The 26,088-nt window shown below is 38.0% G+C and overlaps 1 long non-coding RNA gene across 1 annotated transcript; it reads right to left on the bottom strand.

Annotated features, from left to right (window-relative positions):
* Positions 1-1,006: 1,006 nt before the first annotated feature.
* LOC309860993 lies at positions 1,007-25,774 on the bottom strand. The gene is made up of 3 exons (XR_014309717.1): positions 25,624-25,774; positions 13,972-14,052; positions 1,007-1,104 (listed from the first exon to the last, which is right to left on the bottom strand). It is a non-coding gene; the product is annotated as an uncharacterized lncRNA (long non-coding RNA).
* Between the last annotated feature and the right edge of the window lie 314 nt (positions 25,775-26,088).

The following is a 26,088-nucleotide window of genomic DNA, read 5'->3' as shown; positions in this document are numbered from 1 at the left end:
CATCCAACTCTTGGTTTCAGTTCAGATCTGATCTCAGAATCACGAGACTGAGCTCCAAGTTGGGCTCCACACTCAGCAAAAAGTCCACTTGAGATTCTCTCTCCCTTTTTTTCTGCCCCTTCGCACCATGTGCAAGCTTTCTCTCTCTCCAAAACAAATAAATCTTTAAAAATAAAAACTAAATAATAATTTATTATTATAATAAATAAAATGATAACAATAAATAATAATAAATAAAATAATAATTAATAATTTTATTTTACTTTGCTGTTTTAAAGGGGATATACTCCTCAATACATTGTGTAGCAAAATGCTTTAACATGTGAAGATTATTGATTTATACATTAATTTTGTTTATCTTAACCCACAATTCTGTTCTAATTAACTTGGCTAGCTGTGGTCACTAATACTTCAAATAGTAATAGTAGTAATGGTAATAGGACCCCAGCACCGAGACCTGAGCCAAAGGCAGACGCTTAATGACTGAGCCACCCAGGTGCCCCAGAGGAAGAGGTCTTTAAGTATGATCTGGTCTTCCCATCACTGCGTTTTGTGAGTCAGTGCCACGATATTTGTTTCCTAAAGCAGAAAATAAAAACAACCAAAAAAAAAAAAAATCTAGCACTGGGCTAACCAGGACTGGTGAGGTAACATCAGAATTATTCTCAGATGCCCCAGTTGAAGATGGGAGTAAGTAACAACATAACACAAGGGATAGTGATTTACCCATGGAAAAAGAATTGTCAGTGGTCTTTGCCCTGAGTAGCAATGCCATTTCTATCCTTCAAACCTGGAGGCTGGGACTTGCAACTTGATCTCTGTACATGGATTCAAATTACTAGGCTAAGGAGCCAGTTTTCCCAGGAAAATATGAAATCAGAGAGAAAACATTAAAGGCTGTTTTTCACAGAGCAACCATTAGTGAAAAAAGCACAATAAAACAGACCATTTGGGGGGCACCTGGGTGGCTCAGTTGCTTAAGTGTCTTCATTTGTCTCAGGTCATGAACTCAGGGTCCTAGGATTGAATTGGGCTCGCTGCTCAGTGGGGTGTCTGGCTCTCCCTCTCCCTCTGCCTGCTGCTCTCCCTCCTTGTACTCTCTCTCTGTAAAATAAATGAACAAAATGTTTTTTAAAATGTACCATTTTAACAGGTGAAAGTAAATTTATAGGAAGAGGCAGAATAAATACAGGGGATGATAACAGAAACATTAAGCAAGAAAAATAAGACATTAGAAATTGTCACTGGAAATACTGCGTCTGAAAAATAATTGATGAAATAGTCGATGAAAAAAAACCAACTCAAGAAATAAGTTGAATTGCAGAATGGACACAACCCAGGAAGAAATATGTCAACTAAGAAAAAAGGCAAAGTAACTCTCCCAAAACACAGACAGTACATCATGACCAGGGTGGAATTTATTCCAAGAACTTGGTATTTGATATTAAGAAGTATAGTAGTAATATTCATTATATGCCTAAAGATAAGTCCCCTATGATAAATCTCCATAGATGAGGAAAAAGCATCTCATAATTTAACATCTGTTCTTGATTTTCAGATGATTAGTTGTTACTATTTACCTTACATGGCAAAAATATTTATTGTGACTGAAAAATCCAACAACTTAGGGGGGGGAAATGGCATATTCCTTCTATAATAAAAAAAAAGTATATCCAGGAGCCTGGGTGGCTCAGTGGGTTAAAGCTTCTGCCTTCAGCTCAGGTCATGATCTTAGGGTCCTGGGATCGAGCCCCACATCAGGCTCCCTGCTGGGCAGAAAACCTGCTTCTCCCTCTCCCATTCCCCCTGCTCGTGTACCCTCTCTTGTTGCATCTCTTTCTGTTAAAGAAATAAATAAAATCTTTTAAACAAATAAAATAAAAACCTCTTCCTCACTCATATTCAAATATGCAATATTTTTCTATATCCCATTCTTGGATTCTACCCATCCACTTATATTTCTCACCCTTAGTGTTTCTTATTTTTTATCATAGTTTAACAAACCCATCAGCCTCCTTAAGCCTTTGGTACCATGTCCACAACAGTGATTGTACAAGGAAAAATGAAGGTCCATGCTAGTTCACCATATTTGGAGGAAATAGAAGCTTCAATGCATTTCTACTCAGAATTTTTTTTTTTTTTTAAGTCATTAGAGTGATGCAAAGTAGTTCAGGGCTGAAAAGTGATTGAGGTAACTTGATAATACTCCTAGCAATTGACTTTAAGCACCACTAGTATATCTGAAGTAAAAGAGTGACTTATTTTAGTTTAATATTTTACCAGGTTTGAGAAGATACCAAGGCCAAGACTGTCCAATCCCAAAATGCTTAGCCACACTCAGTTAAGAGCTATAACTGAACTCAGTTCCCCAAGACGTGTCCCAATGACTATCTTTCCCAAGAAACTAAGTGAAGTGTCTATGAGATTTGTTCATATTGGTCTGGTACAGCTGCTGAAATTCTCTGATGAAAGTAATTTTCCTCTCCAAACAGAAGCATCCACTTCCTTGGTGACTTAGAGGTTTTTAGAACATTACCTCCCACTTCCTGGTTTGTTTGTTTGTTTGTTTGTTTGTTTTTAAGATTTTGTTTATTTATTTGACAAAGAGAGATCACAAGTAGGCAGAAAGGCAGGCAGAGAGAGGCGGGGGAAGCAGGCTCCCACTGAGCAGAGAGCCAGATGTGGGGCCAGACCCCAGGACCCTGAGATCATGACCTGAGCCAAAAGCAGAGGCTTAATCCACTGAGCCACCCAGGTGCCCCCAACTTCCTCCTGTTTTGGAGTTGTTCTGCATTCCCTGTTGAGAATTTGTAACCCTATAGACTCTTAATTTGACTAGAAACAGACTGCTTCCTTCACCACCCTATCAATGGAAGAACATTAAAACTTATATCATTCACAATTTATAAATCTATATGTCAGTATACAGGTCCATTCATTTAAGGGGAGAAATATCCATGTTTAGTTTCACCACTACCATCATCTAATTTATAGTCAGACTAGGGGAAATTCACTGGGAATCTGTGTTTCCCTATGAGCTGGAGTATGATAACTGGGTATTACCAACAAATCTCAGCTATAGCCAAATACTGGAAAACTGTGGGTTCTGCTCTCTTCACTGAAATTTAAATATCCTGTACTGGGTTCTTCCTACAACACTGGTCGTGGGATATGAGACTGTATTTCCTTCTGCTAAGTCAGAGTAGATCTCTTATGATAAATCTCCCATCCAAGAAAATCATCTAATTATTCATGTTCCTCTGTTACCCTCTTCCAGCACCAGCAATTTCTAGGTCAAAGAGAAACCCAAGGAATGATAACTCAACAATAATAATACACAGGTGACTTTTCATACTTCACTTGAGCTTCACTGCGCCTGTCTTCTCTGGCTGCATGTTTGGGTGGGCTCATTCCTCCTCCCTGCAGTGGTTGTTCTTGGTTGCCCACTGTACTCTCCGGGGCACTTTTACAAATGCTGGTACCTTGTCCCACCCCACTCTCTATGCCCTTAACCTCTAATTCATTAGTCTGGAACATGATTTGGGCATTAGGATTTTAAAAAGTCCCCCAGATTATTCTAGTACGTGGTCAGAGTGGCTAGTGTCTCATTTAGAAGTTTTCTTCCAGACTGTATCTAATCCCTTTTGTGAGACCCAGATGTGGGTTTTCTCCCACAGATCAGGACTGGCTAAATAAATTGGGCTGCACAGTGTAAAAAGAAAATGCAGACCCCTTTATCCAAGAATTATTAAAAATTTCAAGTCTATGACAGAAGAATATTAAACCCAGCTTGGGATCTGTCTGAACTATGCACAGGCATCTTGTCCATTAAGCTAGCCCTGCCTGAGACCCAATGGTAATAGCTAACTGATTTTCTTCTTGTGTGTATTTTTTTTCTTCCGTTATTTTTCTGTCTCCCTACTCAGTCTCCTTAGCCCATTCACTTATTCTTCAGATGGCATTTTCTTTTTTCTCACACCTTCCCCAGCTTTTGTAGTAAAGGTGGTATTACTAAGAGCAACCTGAGTCATGGGAGAATCTCCTATCTCCCCTCCTTGGCCAGTCTTTTTTGAAGTAGGCCCTGTCCTCCTTTTCTTATTTGGTTGTTGCTGGGACATTTTAGTGGCTTTCTTTTTTAAAGATTATTTATTTATTTGACAGAGAGAGAGAGATCACAAGTAGGCAGAGAGAGGTAGAGAGAGAAGGGGAAGCAGGCTCTAGCAGAGAGCCTGATGCGGGTCTCGATCCCAGGACCCTGGGATCATGACCTGAGCCAAAGGCAGAGGCTTTAACCCACTGAGACACCCAGGTGCCCCAGGAGTTGGTATTCTTAAAACAAATCTCCTTTCATGGGTTAAAGAAAAATGAATAACACAACTTCAGAATACTTAGAAAATATATGTAATTTTGCATAACTTTCTGTACTTGTTTTCCTCTTGCCACACCTGCCCATTTCAATTTCAGCTTCTCTCTCCTAGCATTTCCAAAAACTTTAAGAAGGAACAGTACAAGATACATGCCTAGGAAGAGATTTAAGGATATAGTCTATGATAATCATCACATCCTTCAAGATGAAAACCTTTTTCACTCTTAGGCCAGGACTGCAACAGAATTTGAGGACCCAGATCTCCCCTTCCCTCAGAAAGATGGAGAGCTGTCAGCACCTTTGACAGGAATCTGCATCTAATACCCAGCTGACCTTGCGGTGTGAAGAGGATTTACCATACACAGGGAGTGGGGAAGGAGTTAGCGATACCGTGACGGAATGCTATGTCAAATAAACTGGGAGAAATGCTGCTCAGTCAGGATCTCAGGGAGACTTTAATCCTCACTAGACCAGAGCTGACGTTTATATGACAAGCAGATATGAAATCTCTTCTGGGGATTCAGCTGCCAGGGGCAATGGAAAAGGAAAATAAAGGCCCACTAATATGAGAGAGGTGATAATAAAGCTAACAGGTTAACGGAATTCCACCTGGCAACCGATACACTAGAATTTGCTGAAATATTTCCTTCCTCTCTTTTTAGCCATGTTCTTCCAATTCTTTAAAGTCTGGCTCAAGTCCAGATGCCTAAATAAAGTTTTCCTTGATGGCATCAATTCTATTCTTTTCTTTGCTGAATTTCCCCTTATTGTCAATCCACAATTTAAAAATATATATATATATTTTTTACTCTATTCTGTTTTGCTGGTAAGTCAACATTTTGTAGATTAGAAAACCAATGTAAAATGCTTATGGATGATGGGTGGTTTAATATATACGCATGTTTTGTCACAGGAACTAGAATGACTGATCCTGTGGGCAGCATCATCAGACAAGCCCTGTCTGGGATCTTTGGTCCTAATGATGCTGAATGTGATGCTAGAAACCTATTGTACAACTCTCAGTAAAACGGTATTATTGCATATGTTGAAAGGCAGATATAATTCTGAATGAAGCATTATTTAGGCAAATGTAATCCTTGTGACAAAAGAAAAAAACTTAGTACACATAATTTTTTTCTTTTCTTCTCTGCTCTTTCTTTCTCCTTTCTTTCTTTTTCTTTCTTTCTTCCTTGCATGAGATTTGAAGGTTTGCTTAGCTATACAAAATGTGTGAAAGGAAAAGGGAAAGAAGGATACAGAAGTCAGGAACACAGAGCAGCCTGTTACTATGTGAAGTAAATGCAAACACTTTCCTGTACTGTGTTCAAATCTCACAAGCTAGTTTTTCTTCTAAGGCAGTTGACATATGTTTTAAATGTTGATTCAAACAAACATACATCCCATAGGACAGTTTCCTTGGAAAAAAAAAACAAACAACAAAATGCGTATCTTGTGGTGGGAATTTAATATGGATCAAACAAACTGAATAATAAAAATACCTTTACCAACTACAAATCCATTTTCTGGTAAAACTTTGCTCCCTGGGGGAGAATTCAAAATAAGAGAGTAATCTAATTATTTCTAATTTTGACACAATAATAAATTTAGGGGCCCGAGTTCAAATTTTTAAAAGAAAGAATACACCAACTTGGGTCAAAGAAACCATGAGTAAATTCCATTTTTTTTCTAGAATAATTAGTGTATGTTTTTAATTAGTTCTACCCCTTTCATGGATTTAAATATAAGATGAACACTGGGGCCTGGGTAGCTCAGTAAGTTGAAAGTCAAACTCTTGGCTTTGGCTCAGGTCATGATCTCAGGGTAGTAAGATCGAGCCCCCTATAGGGCTCCATGTTCAGCGTGGAGTCAGCTTGAGCTCCTCTCTCTTGCTCTGGCCCTCCCCACCCCCTATGCATGCTCTCTCTCTCTCAAATAAATAAATCTTTAAAAAATTATAGAACATGAATATCACCAGTTAACTTTTCCTACTTTTGTGATTTTATGCAGGTTATAATGGTCTTTTCCTCTAATTCATTCCAAGGTTCTGGCTTCCAAATACCCCCAGAAGCAAGCATTTATGAATGATTACTTTTCCAAGGAAATATATCTTGTGTAATCCCTCCTCTCTTTTGCACCTCCATCCTTAACTTCACGCTCAAGCTCAATCCAACAAGCCAGTTCTCCTCCACATGCAAGCAAAGGCCTTACTATTTATTACTATTTCTTTACCTAAAAACTACTATTAATTTCTAATGTAATATTGGGAAATTATCCCAGTTCAATTTCTTCACACTTTATCAATTTGTTGAATTTTCATAGTGAAATTTAGTTTTAGCTGCCCTGAACTCCATAGGGCAGATGTAGATGTAGGCATATGTAGGGCAGATGTAGAGTATTAAGAGCAAAGGATGCCAGAGCCATTGAAAGAAGAGTAGAGTAACAAATGAAGGACAACTGCCATCAGCAATTTTAAAAAAATTTAGAATCTGTGCCTATATAATTAAACTGAGATGGGCCACAGGATTCTGGCATAGAGACCAATGGAAATCACAGTCTCTCAGCTATTGACCTCCTTAGAGTACACATTCTTAGAACACATAAAATTTTCTATGACTAAACTCAGGATACATTTATATTCTCAGACTTTATGTGCCCAGAGTCTTTTAGGATGCAAAGTGTACCAAATCCTAAGTTCCTATAAGACACTTAGATTCACTCCTATAGTTACTATGATTGCTTTGTTTTGTTTGAATGATTTTCTATTACCCGACTCATCTCTTCTATTACATTAATAGATCCTTGGAAATGAGAAACATATTCTAAAAACTAATATACACTTACATACTTTAGAAATTGCAAATAAAAACTTATTATCTAGTCTGTGCCTAGAAAATAAAATAGTGGAAATTATTAATTACTTGTTATAATATAAATATAATATAAATAACTATTAATAAGTGGAAAAATGAAAGTCTCAGTCTATCATTTGATCATTTTAAAGGTTAACAACACTAAATAGTAATTGTCAGTGATATCTTCCACTCAAGGAAATGAACTACTTCAACTAAATTGACTGGTTACTTTGGTAATTTGGTAGGAAACTAAATTAAAAATTGTCTTAAAATGATATTAGAAAAAAATTATAAATTTGATTTAAAAGCATAATGTTAAAAAATTAAAGAAATAATATAATATGATACTACAGGGTTAATAAGGAAATGGAGGGGCGCCTGGGTGGCTCAGTGGGTTAAAGCCGCTGCCTTCAGCTCAGGTCATGATCCTGTGGTCCTGGGATCGAGCCCCGCATCAGGCTCTCTGCTCAGCAGGGAGCCTGCTTCCTCCTCTCTCTCTCTCTGCCTGCCTCTCTGCCTACTTGTGATCTCTGTCAAATAAATAAATAAATAAATAAAATCTTTAAAAAAAAAATAAGGAAATGGAGTGCTTTGACAATTTTAACAAATTTAAGAAAGTCATCTTTAAAACATGTCTTCTTAAGAGATAGTTAAACTATTGAAAATGCACAGAAAATTAGGAAAATAAAAATGTAAGATAATCAGTGCTCATGTAATTCATAAATTTCAAGGTGTGTAGATCCAAGTATTTTACAAGTGTTTAAAACCAAAATAAAGAATAAAATAATGATTCCTCACTGAGTATTTCCAATGAAAAAATAAAATAATCACCATTTGGCTTCTTATTTTCATAACTACTTTCTTAACCTAAAATATGAAATGCTCAGAAGTAAAACAATTCTTTCAGAGTAGTCAATTCTGAATATTAGATAAACTCATGAAAAGAGTATTAAATGTATTCCAAATACCTTTTAGAATAATATGAATTAATAAAGGAAAATGTTATAAAATTTAACATTGACATTCTAGAATTATCTTCAACCAAAAAGTAATCTTTCTTTAAATGTCAATTTTAAAATATGTCACTATTATATAGATTTAAGGGCATTTAATAAAAATTATTTTTATCAGCACTCTACTCATTCTGAGTATAAAACTGTAATAATTTGGGTTCTGACCCTTTAAGCTGAGCCTGTGGTATAAACCCAAGACTCAAAATTCTAAGCTAAGAAGATATACACTCAACAGGCATGTTATACACACAACTGTATAAATAAAAAAGTAATTTTATTTAAGAAAAAAATGGCTTCAGGGCACCTGGGTGGCTCAGTGGGTTAAAGCCTCTACCTTCTGCTCAGGTCATGATCCCGGGGTCCTGGGATTGAGCCCCGCATGAGGCTCTCTGCTTGGCACGGAGCCTGCTTCCTCCTCTCTCTCTCTCTGCCTGCCTCTCTGCCTACTTGCGATCTTTGTCAAATAAATAAATAAAATCTTAAAAAAAAAAAAAGAAAAAAAAGGGCTTCAATAACTTCAATGGCTTCATATCAAAATGATTATCAAAAAATATTTGTTGCATATGTTTTGATTTAAAATGTTCTTCCAGGTGCGGCTGGATGGTTCAGTAGGTTAAACATCTGCCTGTGGCTCAGGTCATGAACCCAGGGTCCTGGGATCTATCCCCATCAGGTGTGACATGCCCTGAGTTCAGTGGGAAGCTCATTTCTCCCCCACCCACTCCCCCTACTTGTGTTCTGTCAGATAAGTAAAATAAAGTCTTTAAAAATTTTTTTTCTTCTGGAATTTACTTCGCTTCTTCCCCAGTGAGTTGTCCTTAAGGTTACCTATATAATGTGTTTACTTATACTGGCTTACCAGAAGGAGTGGGGGGAAGGTAAGAATTTACAACATGTTTCATGACCCAAATCTCCAAAAGTCTTTGAAATGCTGCTCCAGGGAGACATAACCATTTTTGTTTTTGTGGTAAAATGGAAGCATGTGCTGATTTCCTTCACACAGAGCAAATGAATCCATGCTCTTTATTTTCTTTTCCTAAGATATTAAAATTGACTCTCAAAAACTCTCCACCAGTTACTTGTAACACACAAAGTAATTCCACAGCTGTCTTAGGATCAACTCATAATTTCATTATCTGTTAGGATTAAGGATCTGTTATTTAGAATGTTAATTTAAAAGTATGCACAGCAAAGAACCTATGGAGGTTCTAACAAAAAGTCGCATAAATAAATAAGGTGAAAAGCTGAAAGCAACCTAAGCGTCCACTGATGGATGAATGGAAAACAAAATGTGGTATACACAACTATGAATACTAAATTTCAAAAAGGAAGGAAATTCTGACATATGCTGTAAGATGGATGACCCTTGAAGACATTACGCTAAGTGAAATAAACCAGTTTAAAGAAGACAAATACTGTTATGATTCTATTTATATGACATTTATATATACATTTATATATATTTATATATTCCATTTATATTTATGTATTTATATATACGAGAGTAGTTGAAACCAGAGACAGAGAGTAGGGTGATAGTTGCCAGGGGCTGGAGGAAGGGAAGATGAGGAGTTACTGTTTAATGGGTAGAGTTTCAGTTTTGCAAGATGTAAGGACTTTTATGGATGGATGATGGCGATAGCAGCCTAACAATGTTAACGTACTTAATGGCACTGAAGTATACACTTAACAGTGGTTAAGATGGTACATTTTATGTGGTATGTATTTCACTAATTTTTTTTTCATTCAAGGAGCACCAAAAACAAAGACATAATAATGGTATTTAGATCATGAATGGATTTAAGACTGATCTTTGGAATCAAATAGGGTTGAGTTTGAATGTTTTATTACTTACTGACTATATCCTTGGCCTCTCTAGCCTTCAGTGGGAAGGAAGTGTGTGTGTGTGTGTGTGTGTGTGTGTGTACTCATTCATTCATTACTGGGTTGTTCTGATATATACATGAGAAAACATTCAACCATTTCTCTTGCCAGGTAAATATGTACAAGGGTAAACTCATTGTAATGTGGCCTACTAGGTGACAAGGGAACAAGATTCACCATATGCAGACCATTCTTGCTTTGAGTCAATTCAGATCAACCATTTCCAGCCAAGATGAATAACTGTGGCTGCAACACAGATGCTGTGCTTAAGTGGTTTTCACTTTATTTAACTCAACAATGGACTATGTACCTATCTCTGTCTATTTATCTATCAATTTATCTATCTATCTATGTCTACATCTTTGAATTAAGTAAGAAACCTGTGCTTACCTCCTAAGGATGAAAAGAGAGAGTCCCATTATTCTTGAGCTAAAGCTTGATTAAATCAATGCCAGATTTGCTCAGTGATATGTAAGTTTTATACCTATATATATATATATAATTATAAAAATATGTTTGTTATTGAAATCTGTGCAAGAGGGAGAAATAAAGCCTTTATTATAGTGAGTCATGAACTCTAGGACTCTTAAGAAATCTTTTCACAGGAAAATAATACATATATTGTGATATTTTAGGAATACAATAAGTAAATACATGAGATTATCAGATGGACAAAATCTAACAAGGTGCTTCCCCAGCAGAAAGCTCAATAAATGTTTCTTTCCTTCCACCCTTTCTCTTCAGTGTACACAGTATATTAAACAGAAAGAAGAATAAAACTCAGAAAAGGAAATAAGAATATGAAATTGATGAGGCACCTGAATAAAAACAGGGAATATAGAACATCACAGAGAGCCTGGCTAAAACTCTGTAACTCAATATGTTAAGATCAGGAGACTCGGGGTGCCTGGGTGGCTCAGTGGGTTAAGCCTCTGCCTTTGGCTCAGGTCATGATCTCAGGGTCCTGGGATCGAGCCCCGCATCAGGCTCTCTGCTCCCCCGCAACCCCTGCCTGCCTCTCTCTGCCTACTGGTGATCTCTGCCTGTCAAATAAATAAACAAACTCTTAAAAAAAAAAAAAAAAAAAGAAAAGATCAAGAGACTCTTCCCATGGTGAGATCCTTCTGAGGAAACCATTGGTTATTTGCTAATCTATGTACATATCCAGAAGAATATTATCTGAACTATACATTATATCTCATCTACTTAATTCTCACAATTTGAATATTTTAGTTGCAAGACATTCTGACTAAAATATTATCAATACTACATGATATTATTGCCACATGTCTCTTCTCTGGAGCTAAAACTGCCTTGCATTCAGAAACTTCCTGTCATTCTCTCCATACACTGTCAGAGAAGAGATCAACGGCCAAAGGAAGGGCCAAGAACGTGGTGGGTGAGAGACTCCCAAGCTACAAAATCCAACGAGGTGGTTCCTCTGGGAATTCTGGCAAGTCCAACTCTTCTTGATTTGTGTGTCTGAGGTGCCTCACTCTAATTCCAGCCATGAAAAAGGTGTGGAGAGAAAAGCGTGTCCATAGAGGTGACACCAAAAAGAGGAACCAAGATATGAAAATATAACACCTCTACTTCAATTGAGTGCTTTAACATTTAACAGGCCGCCTGCCAAACATCTACTCACCCACTCAACTGTAAATCAAGATGGTTTCCAGGAAATCCAACTCACCTGAGATTTTGGTCCTAGAGATTTTAACCTATCTAGCCTACTGAGTTAAAGAAATTAAAACTAAATTAGGAAGTTATAATTGGAAATACCAACTTTCTAATCTCATGAAACTAGCTATGAATGAAATATCACAAACACTCACTGGAAGTGTCTGAATTCTGACCCTGGGACTTTTGTTTTCATACAACTGCATGGTTTCAACTTGTGATCGTATGTGACCATGTCTAATGGTGGATGACACTGAGAGCAGAGCCCAGGGATAAAAGAGACCAGAATACTAATGGTGAATCTGGCAATATACTGTGTGTAACCTTTAGTAAAATCTCATATTCTCTGGGAATCAGCTTGTTCTCTAAATAAAGGGCTGAGAAAATAATTTCTGAGGTTTATTCTGACTTGAAAGTTCTTTGAAATCTTGGTCATTCCATGTGATTTCAGTCATGTGACTGACACAATCACTTTTCCTCAAATTCTTCAGGGGAATCACTATTTTTCCTGTCCTTACCCAAGATGTAACGGTTAGGGTTACCTATAGGCCTTCCCAAGGCACGGCCAGATAATACTTCAGAGCCCTAATAATTTAAATTCAAATATGCATCATTCCTACAATAATCTTTAGAAAAGCAAGCCATCAGCATTCTAGTACTTCATCCTGTTTTATGAAACCTGTCTCCATATGATAAAACTTGCAAAGAAAAAGATAGTTTGCATTGATTATTAAATACTTTTCCTGCTCTTCATTTATAATATCTGACTGGAAATAATTGGAATCAACAGCAAAGACTGTTAAATGCATAAAGCAAAGTCCTATCTCTTTCATAAGAGCTTTCCCAAACATGAAGCCTCATTTTAAAAATGTGTCATTTCAGCACCATTTTAAGCTCTGTCCCTACAGCAATCATAAATTCTCCTTAAATTGGGAAGATGGCTTACTACAAGTGAAAAACAAATACCTAGTTAGCCAACTTTTCACATTAGGCCACCTCAATTCTGTGGTTTTAGCTGATTCACTGACCCATTAAGAAGCATTTATTACAGCCAATAAAACAAACTGTCCTCATGTAGAAATGTCCTTAAGCTTCATGGTCTTCAGTAAAGTATCAAATTCTCAGGAGATTTTAAGAGTTTTTAAGAGGGCAAAATATGGCAAAACAGAGATACCATATCTACCTAAAATGAACATCTGACATTAAATAATCTTTCTGGATACAGAATGCTAAGAGATAAGATTAGGTACAGACACACTAACTGTTCCAAAGTCTTATGAAGGTTCATTTACATCTAGATAATGGCTCAGACACTCAGCTCAATAAATGACATGACTCCTTTATGGCCCACTGTTGTAGATAACCTAGTTTAGAGTTTTCAATAAAGTATGTAGAAGGTTCTAACACAAGGGTAGGCAAACTCTGGTCTTTAGACCAAACCCAGCCCAGTGCCTATTCTTGTAAATAAAGTTTTATTGGAACATGCCCATTTGTTTGCTGTTACCTGTGGCTCCTTTCCTATGGCTATGGCAGGACTCAGTAGTTGCAACAGAGACTACATAGCCTGAAAAGTTGAAAATATGTACTATCTGGCCCTTTACAAAAAGTTTGCCAACCTGATATAAACATTAATTCATGCTACCATAGTTGTAGTCCCTGTAAATTGCAGAAGAGTTATTTGAACTGTTACAGTTTTGTAAAGGTCCCCCCTAAGCCAATAGAAATACTGTGTTTCTCTTCTCTCATTCACTTACTTTGCTTTTAAAATTTGAATCCTGTGCATTTCAACTATACATGTGATGACTATGAACTTAATAGAAACAGAAAGGATCCTTTAAATAAGTAACATATATAAGTAACATATATATGTTAAATAAGTAACATATAAATGCTTTCATTTGTTGCTAGGTACCCAACTAAGTAAACAGTGAGAGATTTAAAAACCTAAACCTACAGGAACTTGAATTTACGTTTTTAGATCACGCTCGGGTACACTTTCTCTTCAGAATGTCAATAAATCCTCTCTTTAGAAGACTACAGATAGATAGGTTTCAAAGACTTACAAACCTAACACAATGATGAAATTGTAGCATTAGAATCACGTACACTGTTTCTTAATCAACAGTTTATCCCTTTAACATTTCCTGTTGGTGACTTTAAGTTATGTGCTTTCAATTACCTGTACATTCTCAGAGACATTTCTCTTCATCAAACTTCCCTCATGACAAAAGTCCTCCCAACCTGAGTGTCCTTGAGTGACCTGTGGGGAAATGAAGAATGCTCTTTTTAACTACACCAATGTTATTCTCTGTTAGCACACATGAAGATAAGCACTGCTTTAGTGATACTTTCTAGACTTACTCTACTCAACTAGAAAGACTGAAAACAAACTCTAAATCTAGAGGGAAAGTACCATTTCTTTTTCCTCTAGCCAGGTAAGGATAGGCTGACACAGTGAAGCATGTATGTTGGCTGGAAAATTTAGGGGTATGCCAAAAAGTCTGACAAACAATATATAAATGTTGGAGGTGGTATTTTTAAAAAACAAAATGAATGCAAAAATACATGGGAAACAAAATATAACAATTCTCAACCAAGGCAAGCTCACTCACGGTGCCTTATAGAGCCATACTAGACTCTGAGCCAAAAGAAAAATCAGTAATCTCAATCCCACTTTGAATTAATTTGTGTGTGTGTGTGTGTGTGTGTGTGTGTCCTTTTAAATTTTGTACCCAGAACCACGTGACCCCCTCACCTCATTCCAGTCTCATCCCTGCTCTTTATCTGGTTAACTAGAGTTCATCAAATGGTAAGTAAGTTGAAAAGCCCCTTTGTGAGCAGCTGACTTGCAACAGAGGGAGAACACCTGGAAGTTTGCCAACAACAGCACCCAGAGCTGATACTAATAATACCAACCCTAGAAAACATTCCCTCTGTTGTGGTTTTTTTTCCCCCTTTTCCTACTTTTGTCCTCTCTTTTTATATTCCCTTGAGCCTGTTTCCACTCAAAACACAGGTATACAATGTGGTTTTGCCCCTTATATTCAAAGATAAATAGAGAGTGGACCTCTGCTTTTATTTCTGGGTGCTTAGTCCTAACCTATTATTTTATTTACACACACACACACACACACACACACACATATATGAAATGGATAATTGGCCTAAGGACAACAAAATCCTTAGAGACACAAAGAATTTATTATTAAACAAAGATTCCACTTCTATCCCCCTGTGGCTAACAAGCAGCAACATAATCTGAAAATACTAATCTAAACGTTACATTAGTGCATTGTGCAGCACTTTCTGGGTCCTCCAGGACATAATTTGGCTAATACATGAATATTCTTTGCAAGCTTTACCATGACTAAATAAAAAAACAAAGGACTTGTGGCATTTTTTTTTTTTTTTTTTTTTAGAGTACATAAAGCAATGATGACCCATAGGCTGGCTGGTCAGGATGGCCTTAAACTTCTTCTCAATTTGACTAAACTTCAGATGGATTTCTTCCTGACAAGAGTCCCTGACCTCCCTTTTCTTAGATCATTTACTTTGGAAAACTGGCAATTGTAAATTCTTTCTCTACCTCTTCAGAATATAAATCTTCTCCCAGTCGCTCACCATATTTACGACCCAGAAATGTCTTTCCCAAGGACTTGGGAACCGTCTCTTTGAAATGTAATCATCAAGGAACACGGTGCCTGCTATGGACTGAATTGCATGTACCCAAATTTATATGTTCAATCTCTAAGCCCTCATTTGACAATCATGGAAACAGGGACTTTAAGAAGGAGATTAAAGTTAAATGACATCACAAGAGTGAAACCCTGATCCAACAGAACTTGTGTCCTTACAGAAGAGAAAGGCACACCATTCCTTCTCTTTCTCTTTCTCTCGGTTTGCTTTGTGAGCATACAGCAAGAAGGCCATCATCTATAAGCTAGGATGAGAGTCTTCACTAGAATGTGACCCTGCTGCCACCTTGATCTTGGGCTTCTCAGCATCCAGAAGTGAGAGAGAATAAATCTCAGTAGTTAAAGCCACCCAGCCTATGGTATTCTGTTTCAGTGGCTCAAGCAGACTAAGACAGTTCCCCTATCTCCTAGTCTCTGTGCAAGAGTAGGATCCTATCTTAAAGAAGTGCAAGGGCCTACCCACACTGACCAATTCCCCACCTAACTTCTCCACCACTGTTCCACTACCCTGTTGTTTGAACTATGGTGAAGTTACTCCCTCTCCCTTATTGTAATGGTCCTGAATAAACGCTTCCTTGTCTATTAACTCAGTTCAGTTCATTTTTCTTTGACAAGATTAACTACACACTGGTAATCCATTTATTATCTGCAATCTGCATGCCATGTTCCTCTTCCTTTAACCAAATGCATGATTGTTTTAAAAATATATGAAATTTTGTTAGTAAATATTAAGCCAATACAATGTCTTTTGCCTGTAATTCTTTGTAGAATTTCTATGAAGAGAATTCTCTTCCAACGAATTTTCTGAATTCACCTTATGTACACTTTCTCTTTCTTTAAACTTCTGACTGCTTTGTTCTACATGATGACTAGAGGCAAACATATTCATTTAAGTATTCACTGAAACAAAGGTTTCTGTTTTCCAGCAAAATATTTTTTTTTTTTTTTAAGATTTTATTTATTTATTTGTCAGAGAGAGAGTGAGCACATGCAGACAGAGTGGCAGGAAGAGACAGAGAGAGAAGCAGGCTCCCTGCTGAGCAAGGAGCCCGATGTGGGACTCGATCCCTGGGATCATGACCTGAGCTGAAGGCAGCCGCCTAACCAACTGAGCCACCCATGCATCCCAGCAGCAAAATATTTTTCAAGTAAAAAAGTCATTTTTCCCAAAAAAGTTTATAGTACCTGGATCAAAAGACTTAGTTTTCCTTCAATTATCTCTGTTTTAGAAATCAAATTTTCCAATTTGGCAAGAAGATTCAGTTCTAGACAAGATGATTTAATAGATGCCTCTTCTTCTTTGGGTCCATCAGATCATAAGAAACAAAGTCACTGCAAATGATCAGCAGGTTCTCTATTGGACTGATGAAGAGCAATAGACAAGGAGAGTAAAGGGGAGAGAGAGAAAAAATAAAGAGGAAGAAAAGAGAATAAAGACAATGATAGAGCATTTCCCTACACATATTACCACATGAGAGAAAACTGATTCTTAACTGATTCATTTGCAATTAAGTAAATTTACACAGCCATTGAGTCCGTTTTTACACACATACAAAAATGGCTACACCTGAATATATTTTCAAGCCTATTCATTCCTCAGTAAACCCAAAGATATACTAGTGTTAGGTAAGGGATACCAATGTATTTTAGCACAAAGATAAATGACTCAAAGCAAAAGTGACTCAGCTTATTCACTCTGCACAAAAGAAAAATTAAGTTCAAGTTTAATGGTGGAACCAACCACTGAACAATCCTGCAAAAGTGAAAAGTGTTTGAGTTACTGCTTCTGTGACTACTCCTAACATTTTTATTAACTTCCAAATACATAATAATGACATTTTGGGAAAATTACCAAACTTAGAGACAGATTTTAAGAGAGAAATTATTCCCTAAGCCCAGCTCCATGGCTATCATGATAATAAAAGTTTCCTGTCCATGGCAGCATTTAGCTGGCTCAATATTCTCACCCCTTCAACTTGACAGACCCAAGGACACAGACATACACACAGTAAAACTTGAAATTCCTTGGCTGTGTTCCAATAAAAGTGTGTTTTCAGTTTATATGTTTTCTTCTATATATAAGAGGAAAGGAGTATAAAGGCACAATTTTATTTATATATCACATAGTTTTCTCCTTTAGAATTCTATCCAATTCATTCTATCTACTGAGGCCAACTTTTTCAGATGTATGGGTTAGAAAGTATTTAATACAATTTATTCAGGTGGATATTACTCCTTGGGGAAGGTCATTATTTGCTTAATCATATAAATACTACTTTATACAGAGCTTACTCAACTTGAGATTATATGTACTTTTCCAATCTTATGTTTTGAACAGATTAGCATTAAGCAATGACAACAGCCTCACATTTATATGCTTTCCTCTGAGAAATTTATAAAAGCAATGGATAGTACTGTCAAACATTAAATATACAGAACTATTTTCCCTCTTCCTGTGTCACCAAGGGCAAACATCCAGGTGTCCTATTATCTGGCTTACTTACCTTCCTACTCCATGCATATCAGAAACACCTGGAAGGGCTGCTGAACATGCAGATATCCTCCTGGCCCAACCTCCGGAAACTCAACTCAATAAAACCCAGGTAGCCTTGTTGATTCGAAACAAGGTCTGGAAAACTTTATAAATGGTATAAAATAACATCTTTCTAATTAGAAAAAGGTAAAACAAATTCTATGAAGAAAAGCCTTCTGGATATGAACAGCACAAAGGGAATCATACCACTCATCCTTTTACTAGAGAGGTCTCTTTGTTGCACCTAAAGTCTTTCCTGGAGTCTCAACAGGCCTCTGACTTCAAAATGTGAAAATTATCTGTATCAGAAGATGAGGGGACAAAGCAAAGACTCCCTGTCTTGTGACAACTATATGGTCCCCAATAACTTATGGAAATCACACGTAGCAAGTAACAGCAGCTCCTGAGGACCATTTAGGTGTTGGGCCCTGTGCTGAGCAGTGGGATAAAAAAGTAAACAAGGTCTATGAGGAGTGTGAAATTCTGAGAAAGCCAATGTTTTGTTTTGTTTGTTGTTGCTCTACTACAAATTTTTTTTAAATTAACATATATTATTTGTTTCGGGGCACAGATCTGTGAATCATTAGTCTTTCTTTATAAAGATTATTTTTTATTTATTATTATTTTTGACAGAGAGATCACAAATAGGCAGAGAGGCAGGCAGAGAGAGAGGAGGAAGCAGACTCCCTGCTGAGTAGAGAGCCCAATGCCGGGCTCGAACCGAGGACCCTAAGATCATGACCTGAGCCAAAGGCAGAGGCTTCACCCACTGAGCCACCCAGGCATCCCTGTGAATCATTAGTCTTACAGAATTCATCGGGGAAGGGAGTGAAAAATGAAACAAGATGGGACAGGGGAGGGAAATAAAACATAAGAAACTCCTAATCTCAGGAAACAAACTGAGTGTTCCTGGAAGGGAATAGGGTAGGAGGAATGGGGATGGGGTGGCTGGGTGATGGACATTAAGAAAGCCAATGTTACGATTTCTGCATTTCCACACACCGCTCCAAGCACACACTGCTCAAAAACTCCCTTTCAGGCTACCTTTTTATGCACGTAATTTTTTTGGATTTATACAGTTATTTATTTATTTATTTATTTATTTATTTTACTGGAAGAAGAAATAGGAAGCTGGCATAAGGACTTAAAGAATTTTCCACACTCCACCTCACTCCACCAGTGAAGAGACATATCAGCATGACCCTAGGAAAGATGCTGCCTTTACTGGTGAGAACTGTTGATATAGAAAGGAACATTTTTATTTTCTTCAGGAATGATCCTTCCTCACTCTGGAATTCCCCCATTTTAGCATGTGACCTCTATTTGCATCTGAATTAAAGAGATTTAAGCAACCCTACAAGTTAGAGAAAGAAAAACTATGGATGAATATACATGAAATTTATTATATGAGGACGTAAGTTGTATTAGTCATGTCTTTTTTCTGCTTTCTAGAACCTTCTAACTTTCAATTTCTGTGAGGCCACCTGGTTAGATTTGTAATGTTAGTGGAAAATAACCTCTTCTTCAAGGAAAACAAAACAAAACAAAACAAAAAAATAAATAAAGTGCTCCTTCACAAGAGTGAAAGTCACAGAAAGAAACTGACTGTAATAAAGCTGGAAGTTGCAAAACTCTAAAAAACAAAAGTGAATACAAATGAAATAGATAGGATTTACTCACATCACTTCTCTGGAACCACATGACAGAAGCAAATACTCAAGATACTGATAATTAGATGACATGTCCTAGATTCCACTGGTGTGGGTTAAAAATTCCAAAATAGAAGGGGTGCCCAATCAGTTAAGTGTCTGCCTTCAGCTCAGGTCATGATCTCAGGGTCTTGGGATCCAGAGCTTCTTGCTCAAAAAAAAAATTCCAAAACGGAAAATCATTTTATAATTATTCAGTCTTTTTGCATTTTATTGAAAAGTTTAATTTATACGAACACTTACTTGCAAAACCTTAAAGAAAAAGTAGGACTGCAGGATTCTCATTTTTATTTTGACCATAGAGTAGGAGGCATTTTTTCTCTCACTTTAAAGAGTTAAAGGCATCATCAAGAGAACTGTTGTCATGACCAAAATGAAAATTCTTAACTTACAAATTTAAACATTTTGATGATAAAAACATTTTTATAAAAAACCTTTCCAAATGTGCCAGTCTCTTATTTAATATACAGGATCTAATTAGACACCTCATAGATATTAATGAAAATGAGTAGGTTTTCTGATACTTATTAATTTCTATTCTAACACTTTTAGTGACATTCCTCATAGAATTTATACAATTCATTATGCTTAAAATTAAGCATACGGGTGCCTGACCAGATCAGTTGGTAGAGCATGTGACTCTTGCTTGCAGGGTCATGAGTCCAAGACACATGTTGGGCACAGAGCTTACTTAAAAAAGTAATAATAGGGCGCCTGGGTGGCTCAGTGGGTTAAAGCCTCTGCCTTCGGCTCAGGTCATGATCCCAGGGTCGTGGGATCGAGCCCCATATCGGGCTCTCTGCTCAGCAGAGAGCCTGCTTCCTCCTCTCTCTCTCTCTGCCTGCCTCTCTGCCTACTTGTGATCTCTGTCTGTCAAATAAATAAATAAAATCTTAAAAAAAAAAAAGTAATAATAATAAATTAAATAAAAAATATGCAATAATGAAACCTCCCAAATGAGTATTATTGCCTATGGAAAAGAGCTACACTCTGGTAAATTCATTTTAAGTAAAACTGAAACCCTCCCTCATATCCTCAGCCCTTAACTTTCATCCTACCATTGAAAATATCTTTCTTGAAGATTTCTGAAAGGAAAAAAATATATATAGATATGGATATATAAATCTTAAGGTAAAGAAATCATTTTTGCTATATTAACAAGGGATAGAATTCTGAGAGAGCAAAAAATGCTAAAATATTATCTTCTCTGTAATATATCTTCTTTGTACTTCTAATTATTGGACAAATCTAAAGAGAAAAGTCTTTGATGTTTTAAGAAGGATTCTCATTTTCTCCAGCTATCATTTACAATTTCTGATAGTAACAGTTTGTTATTTGGTAAGCTCTATTTTACTATGCTTTGACGGTGTCTTAACAAAAAGAGGTGAAACTAAAGAATCAATACCGAATAATGGAGAGTAAGACACATCTAAAAGAAAGAGTATGCTGTGTGGCTACTGCTGAGAAACCAAGCTGAATTACCAATGTAAGAGCTGAGTCAGGGGGGACAGTGTTGTGCCCTATTTACAATCAGTGTATGGGCCAATAAAACAAAAATAGAACAAACTGCAATAAAACAAGTGAAGAAACTGACTACAACAGCAGAGACAGAATCCTGAGTGCGTCAGGATCTGGAATAGTAAGAGTTCAGGCCTTGGCAGTACTGCTTAATTGAATCTCACTGTGACAGTAAGCAATTGCCATCACCATACGGCTGATGCTTGAACAGAGCACGGGTTAGGGCCGCCAATCCCCAATACAGTCAAAAAACCACATATGACTTTTGACTCCCTAAAAACATAAGTACTAATAGCCTACTTTTGACTAAAAGCCTTGCCAATAACCTAGTCAATGAACACAGATTTTACATTTTGTGTGTATTATATGCTGTATTTGTAAAATAAGTAAGCTAGAGGGAAAAAAATGTTAAGAATCATAAGGAAGAAAAAGAATATGTTAACAGTACTGCACATATATATACTGAAAACAGAAACTATGTAGAGGTGGGCCAGGTCACTCTTCTGGGACAGGATTAGAGTGGCAGGGCTAGCCCCAGGATGGTGACCTTCCAGGGACTGGTAACTTCTCAGCAGCAGCTATGGCCAGATTGGCCCACAGATGGCAATGAGGGCCTACAAGTGTGATCCAGCTTCCCCATCTGCCTGGAGGTGTACTACTAACCTCTGGCCATCAGCAGCAAGAGCCTGGTCTTGAGGCTGGGGTACCACTAAGAGAGGGATCTGAGGACCATTGCTATCCTGGGACATGAAGGACTACGGGGGCAGAGGGGCCAAGGGGCTCAGGGCTACCTGGGTAGTGCCATCCCCACCCTCTAGGAACATTCCCCCGCTGTAGCCCAATGGCCACCAACCTCAGGCATGCAACCAGACCATCCTGTGAGCAGAGAGGTGACCTACAGCTCTGCTTGGTCTGAGGGCCCCCCTGGGGCTGCTGCTGGCCTGGCAGATCTCCCTCAGTACTCACATACAAACTGTGTCAGTCGTCTTCCATTTGGCCCTCTGGAGCCTGTGCAGCCAATTGTAAATAAACAACTTGTGGCTTTTGCTTGCTGTTAACTCTTTAAAAAGCAAAAATGGGCCTAAATGAACCTGCTCACTTCAACCTAGGTTGATCAGGGATCAGCTGTATATGCCTAAGTCTCCTCCTCTGGGAAAAAAGGGGGTTGGATCAATGATCCCTAAGAAACTGTCTACCTCTAATGATTTCCCTATTCATCTGACAAAAGACAACTTCAACAGGGCCAGTGAACACAACAAGTTTTTGCTAACTGAGGATGATTAAATTCTTTGCAGTACTGCTAATGAGAAGCAAATATCAGAACTCAGTCCTAATACATCCAATAAAAAAGGGAGTCAGAAATATTCTCAATAAAGTGGTGACAGAATATGAGCAGTTTACATACATTTGGAGTGATTCAGTGGAACCTGTGCTAAAACACACAAACCAGGGGCGCCTGGGTGGCTCAGTGGGTTGGGCCCCTGCCTTCGGCTGGGGTCGTGATCTTAGGGTCCTGGGATCTAGCCCCGCATTGGGCTCTCTGCTCGATGGGGAGCCAGCTTCCCCCTCTCTCTCTGCCTGCTTGTGATCTCTCTCTCTCTATCAAATAAAATCTTAAACACACACACACACACACACACACACCCCAATGGAAGCCTATTTATATCACTACGACGTAAAATATTTATTCTAGAATGATTTCAGAGACCAGCTATCTAAACCTATCAACTAATAGAATGGGAAACTGAGGACTGGTAAGGTAGAGAAATGGCTGAGGGCAGAGTTAATGCCACAACTCATACACTGGCCTTTTGATGTCCTAAAATTATCCTGTTTTTCCCTCCCTCTATTGTGATAAATCACTTTCTTCTAAATAAGAAACATGGGAAATTAAGTGGCCAAAATCTTCTACTGGCCTAAATATCTTAATTAAAAATTATTAGATATCAGGTACACTAAAATGAGTTCATTAAAGATGCAAAATAAGAACCTTTAAAGAGTGTTATCATTTTATTTATTTTTTTTAATTGTTTTTTAAAGATTTTATTTACTTATTTGAGAGAGAGAGAGACTACGAGAAAGAGGGAACAGAAGCTGGGGAAGTGGGAAAGGGAGAAGCAGGCTTCCTGCTGAACAGGGAGCCCAGTGCAGGGCCTGATCCCAGGACCCTGGGATCATGACCTGAGCAGAAGGCAGACGCTTAATGACTGAGCCAGCCAGGTGCCCCAGTGTTACCGTTTTAAATGAATGAACTGAACAATGCGTTTTTCTCTATTTGGTCCTGAAATTACACTAGAGATTTAAGGGTGAAAAAAAGGGATAAACAAAAAGGACTAGGAATGAGAAAGATAATCACAAACTGAAATGTGAAATCCACAAGACAGATATATTGGTAGTGCATGACACAGACTTAGGAAAGACAGATTCTAAAGTCTCTACAGAAGAATTACAGGGAAAACTATGTCAAAGAATCACAGAAACACCAGGGAGTATTAGGGAACGGAGCTCTCCAAAGCTGGGTTACCGATCTCTACCCCTACTCCAGAAGTAAGGAAACAATTTTATCCCTGTCAGGATAAAGCCAGAATTTTCCTCTCTGGAGATATTGAGCCAGGGAAAGAGGTAGTGGGAAACATATGGCACCCACCGAGGAGCTGGAACCATACTGAAGGAGAAAATTCTTCCAAGAAAGACAGAAGGACGGAGAAGAGAGAGAGAGAGAAAGGAAGGTAGGATAGATGGAAGGAAGAATGGAAGGTAAGGGAAGGGGAAAAGAAGGGAAGGAAGGAAGGAAGGAAGGAAGGAAGAGAAAGAAAGAGAGATTGATTATTCCTCTCAAGGGATGAGATGTTCTATCCTCCCTCTATCTGGCCTAGAACACTGGCAGCCTCTCAGGTACTAGGTGCCTTACCGGCCCCAGAGAAAAATTCAAAGACACTAAGAGTTGGGTATCTGACAATAGAAAAAGTTCTAGAGCTAATATTCTACAATGAAGCCTTGTAATCCATAAGCAAACAACATGCATGATAACTTCCAATCAGCTATTTTAGGGCCCCCTGTATTGTTCTGAGGAAAAAAAAAAAAGGAAGTTGAAGACTCGTGGAAAGCAATGAACAGAACAAAAGCGTCAAAATGGCTTCTGAACTTCGGAAAGAATAAGGAAAATATAACATCCATAAAATTAAGTGGTATAGATAGGTAAAAGAAACAAAACCCTGGGTTATGGAAAAGAACATGTTCAAGTGAAAAAGCTGATAGTGAAAAAGTACATTTAAATGAAATATTTGGAAAATAAAGTTGAAAAGACCTGGAACTCCTCTATCTTTTTTGTTCACTTAACACTATTTAAGGAACTCTTATTCTGTATCTGGTGCAGGAGATAAAGCAGTAGAAAGACGAAGTTTCTTGAAGGGTTTCTTTCTAGTGGGAAAGACATAATCAAGGTAAAGAAGTCAAAAAGTGGGGCGCCTGGGTGGCTCAGTTGCTTGGACGACTGCATTCAGTTCAGGTCATGATCCTGGAGTCCCGGGATCAAGTCCCACATCGGGCTTCCTGCTCCATGGGGAGTCTGCTTTTCTCTCTGACCTTCTCCTCACTCATGCTCTCTCTCACTGTCTCTCTCTCAAATAAATAAATAAAATCTTAAAAAAAAAAAAGAAGTCAAAAAGTGCAGAGGCAGTGTTAATAACTAAGGAGAAAAAACAGGAAGGAGATTATGAAATTTTGGAAGAAGACTAAAGTTGTAGAGTGGGTAGAAGGCTTCACCATGACTTTTGAGAAAAAGACCAGAAGCAAGTAAGTGAGACAGCAAGGGGTGTTGACATGTGAGAGGAAAACATTCCAGCGAAAGAGAACAGCCAAGTCTCTCAAGAGCATGCCTGGTAGGTGCCAAGAACACCAAGGAGCAGCATCCTGGAACTGAGAAAATCAGGGGAAGGGAGGAGGAAACTATGTCAATGGAGATCAAGGAAAGCAAGACTGTGTAAGATCTTATAAATCAAGATAAAGTGGGCTTGGAGCAGAGAGATGATCCAAGACTGCCAGAAGTTAGATATAAAAAGACACATATCTCGGGGAATTGAAAACAGTATTGGGCAACACATACAAGAAACAGTCATTGTGCAAACATTATTTCAAAAGCAACCAAAAAGAAACATAATTAAACAACAAAAGGATTAGAGACAGAAGAAGCAGTCCTACATGGTAGCATGGAAAGACCTTTACTTCATCTTCTTGCTTGGACACACCAACTGTACTGTTACCTGTCAAATAACTCCTTCTGAAATAGACTTGAAAACCAGCTAAAAAGCTCCTCCACAACAAAGGATAAAAGGGCCACATTAAGATAGGGACGAGAGGAAGAGATGCAGTCTCACCAAAAATGCTGCTCCCAGGGCTGTAGGGATCTCAGGAATATGGACAGAGCTTCTCCCTGAGGAGAAAGGGGTTTGTGTCCCACATAAGGCATGCCAACCCTTGCAACCTGAACCAGAGAGATGCAAGTCCAAAACACCGTTTGAAACCAGCTGTCTTATATCTCAGAGACAGAAAGGGCTGCAGGGAGCTGAGATTCTGATTTCCAAGGGCTGTGGCACCCTAGAACCAAGCACAAAAGCAGCACTTTGAAAAGTGTTTAGACAATTCATTGGTTAATCTTTAACGTACCTGCCTGAGAGACAGGGCCTCTTGGAATTCTATCCAGGACACAGGCACTGGCAAGCAGCATTTCTGCACTCCTTTTCCACCTGGCTAGTGCCAGAAGATTCACACAGTGACAGATGTTGCCCCACTAAAGCTGGCAGGCATGCCCCACCCCAGAGCTCTACCACTCCCTCATCAAA

The sequence above is a fragment of the Mustela nivalis genome, assembly GCF_964662115.1.
Source record: "Mustela nivalis genome assembly, chromosome: 3".
Lineage (NCBI taxonomy): Eukaryota > Metazoa > Chordata > Mammalia > Carnivora > Mustelidae > Mustela > Mustela nivalis.
This window is presented reverse-complemented; position numbering and strand designations above follow the sequence as displayed.